Here is a 4,090-nt window from a genome sequence, read left to right on the forward strand (position 1 = left end):
AAACCCTAATCATCCTTAGAGCTCCACCATATTCTAGGGCATAGCTAGTTAAGCTAGGTCTAGAGGGAGGCAAGCAGGTTTCGCTTGGATTCTTGATTGTGTCAAGAGCGTGGTTTGGTATAATCTTTGTACCCCCTCTCTTTTGTATCTCTCATTACTTTTATATGTTTGCTACTATTGTTATGACAACATTATTCATATCATTTATGTTCCTAGTTATCATGTTCATGGTCTACTTTGATTATTTACTTAGTATAGCTAGATTATCCTTATATTTATGCATAAGTTCGTATAGTGCTCACTCTAAGGTACCATGGGTGAGTGGTCGACATTGTGTAAGCGTGGTGCTTATACGTTGTTTACCTGTGGATACACCCTATATTCTAGGTCGTGTGGTAGATCGCGAATGTGATAGTCCTATTGAGTCCTTTGTAGTCCACTCCCCGAATATAGGTATACAAGTAGGATCTAGTTATGAAGGAAGACAAGCACTGTTCTTAATCTTCCTTAGTAATATCCCTTATGTGTAGATATGAAGTTAATCTTAGCCATGACTACTAGGTGTAATTGCACTAATTAATATATGGTTTGACTTATAATTATGAATGACTTAGGGATTATTCCTCTAATATTCTACTTAATCATGCTAATGTCATAGAAAGGAGTACTCTAAGTGATCAATGATTAGTTATTATGCACTATTCATATATACATGACTTACCCCTATTGCGAGTAGAATATTGGTTATGGTTTACTTCTCCATCAATAGCATAAGTTATCAATACATGTCCTTGCCAGACCTTCCCTATGGTAAAAATATAAATAATGATACCTGGAATACTCTTAGGTGAAGTGCTACAATGGTATATTATCTGTGTGCTTGTAGATTCCTTTCATATATATATTCTTCCTAGTCACATAAAATAATAAAGAGCTACTTAGTATTATTCTAGTAGTAATGCTAAGTAGTACCAACAAGCATCTCTGGCATGATCACTAGGGATGACAACATGATAAAGTAATGTTAAGAGATGTAGACATACATTAGGTAGTTACTAAAACAAGTGACAAGTTAATAGATACCTACATAGTTCAATGGCGAAGCCCTATTTATCGCAGTTTTAAAGGAGATCATAACAGATGAGTGGCGTGGGTGATCTATGACGAAACCCTACTCTCTTCTATGACATTTTTTGTGATGATGCCTAATTTCATCTTAGAAATGGAGGGTTGCAAGATCGTCACCACTAATCTATGATGAAACAGAAATATTCATCATAAAAAGCGCTCTTCTATGACGGTTTCTGATTTGTCATTAAGATTTTCATCATAGAAGTGGATATTTCTAGTAGTAGGAGTTGAAGAGTTCATCGAGTGGGTTAAACAAAAATTCTCGAAGCAAAAGATCCCTTGCTCGTGTACACAATGTCTTAACCAGGTGTATACAGCTTGGTAGGAGTTGAAGGACCACTTACTTATGAACACAATGTCACCCACATACACCACATGGATTCATCATGGAGAAGAGGGAGGAGGTACTGACATTATAGAGCCATCAGATGTGCATGGATCTCATCATGATGGTTGGATTGTAGAAGAGGAGGAGCAGGAGGACGGCAACGATAACATATTACCAGATTTTGATGATTTAGTTAAAAACCTATTGACATCTGAAGAGCGGGCTGGAAGAGTCCCAAAGTTTAAAAGAGTGTTGGATGATTTAAAGCAATTAGTTTCTTCTAGATCTACCTTCTCAAGACTCTCCTTCCTTGTCAGGTTGCTATATATCAAGTCCCACTATTGAGTAGCAACAACTATTTTGATACACTATTGGCGTTGCTGTCAGATGCATTCCCTAAGAGCAACGTACCAAAATCATGTGAGGAGGCACATGAATATGTTCAAGAATTGGGACTTGGTTATGAAAGTATCCATGTGTGCAAGAACAATTGTGTGTTGTTTTGGGGTGATCGTGAGAAATTAGAAGTGTTCGCAAAATGCAAAGAGTCTAGATGGGAGGAGGCAGATGGTAGCAGGCAGGTTCCTCATAAGGTTTCGAGGCATTTTCCACTAATACCGAGATTGCAAAGGATCTTTGTTGCTCGAGGAACAATAATAGATGCCAAATGGCATGAGACTAAGCGACAAAAGAATACCGGTGAAATGAGCCCTCGAGCAGACAAGGAGGCATGGCAATACTTTGATAGAAAGCACAAAACTTTTGCAGATGATCCAAGGAACTTGAGGCTTGCCATCACCATAGATGGTTTCAATCAATTTGGCAACTTTAGCTCAACATATAGTATGTGGCCTGTTCTTGTAACACCTTTGAACCTGCCACCATGGGAATGTGTGAACCCATCAAATTGCTTTATGTCTCTACTGATTCTAGGCCCAACCTCTCTAGGAAAGGATTTTGATGTATTCTTGGAGCCTCTTATAGACGAACTGCAAGAACTATGGAAGGGTGTCAACACTTTTCATGTACTACATCCTAATGATAGGGAAGGTTTCACTCTATGTGCTGCTGTGCTTTGGTGCATACATGATTTTCTAGCATTGAGCACCTTGTCAGGTTGAACTACAAAAGGTTATTATGCATGTATTTATTGCAACAAAAATCCATTGTCAAGGAGGCTAAGAAAGAAGCTAGGCTACCTTGGACACCATCGTTACCCTCCTAGGAATCACCCTTGGAGGAAGAGCTTGGATTTTGATGGAGAAACTGAGGAATGAGATGCGCCAGAAAAGTTCACCTTAGAGGAGGTCCTTGAGGAACTCGAGAAGGTGAAAGATGTCTGCCCAGGTAAGCACAGTGGAAAAAAGAAATGAAAGCATGGAGAGCCAGTGATTTATAATAAAAAATCTACTTGGTGGGCTGCCGTATTGGAAGGACTTGTTGCTACCACACAATCTTGATGTCATGCACATTGAGGAGAACATATGTGAAAACATTATTTGGACATTGCTAAAAGTGGAGGGCAAGACAAAGGACATAATGAATGCTTGGCTATATTTGCATGATATGAACATAAGGCCTCTATCTCAGTGTGCAGCAAGGCACCTCGCTTAAATTCCTAGAAGCTCGCTATGTCATGAAGAAAAAACATAGAGCATAATTTTGCAAGTTCCTTAAAGGTGTCAGGTTTCTAGATGGTTATGCAACCAACCTAGCAAAATCCATAAGTGCATATGGTACCAAGGTAGTTGGCAAGCTGAAAATGCATACTTGCCATGTCCTTCTCTATAGGATCATACCTGCAGGCTTAACAGGATTTTGTTCCCAAAGATGTATACGAAGTTGTTTCAGAACTTGGGAACTTCTTCAAGCAACTGTGCAATAGAACTTTGAGGAAAGAAGTCATGAAAAAGCTAAAACGAGACATCCCACTCATCCTATGCAAGCTTGAGAAGATTTTTCCACTAGCCTTTTTCGATCTTATGGTGCACTTGGTTGTCCATCTACCTAATGAGGCACTTCTTAGAGGGCCCATACAGTACGAATGGATGTACCCAATAGAACGACGATTGGGCATGTTGAAGAATTTCTTAAGGAATAGGGCAAGGCCTAAAGGATCAATTGCGGAGGGTTACTTAGAAAGTGAGACATTGGCATTTTGGGAGAGGTTCATCGAATATATTCCAACAAGATATAACCAGGACGACAATATGTCACATGATGGGCCAGCAGATGGTGACACCTCTGTTTTCATGCATGGTGTCAAGCCCATTGGTAGGATTACGTCAACGAACATCGATGATAAAGCCAAAATAAATAAGCTAGCTTGGTATGTGCTTAATAACTATGACGAGGTTGGACCATATTTGGAGTAAGTATGATTTTTTATATGCTGATTTGTTGTTTCCTATATTACGTACGAAATGTTACCCATAATAATGTTTATATGTGCTACAGAAAATACAGACAAATTTTAGAGGAAGAAGGGGAAAGTGATGATGTTGATAGTAGGCTAGCAGTAGAGTTTCCAGCATGGTTTAAGTCTCATTATGTGATTAGCATATTTTAGTTCTGTTAGGTCGATCATTGGTAGAATTATATGACAACTTAGATGTTAGGTTTAATTTATAG

Source organism: Miscanthus floridulus, chromosome 1 (assembly GCF_019320115.1).
Source record: "Miscanthus floridulus cultivar M001 chromosome 1, ASM1932011v1, whole genome shotgun sequence".
Lineage (NCBI taxonomy): Eukaryota > Viridiplantae > Streptophyta > Magnoliopsida > Poales > Poaceae > Miscanthus > Miscanthus floridulus.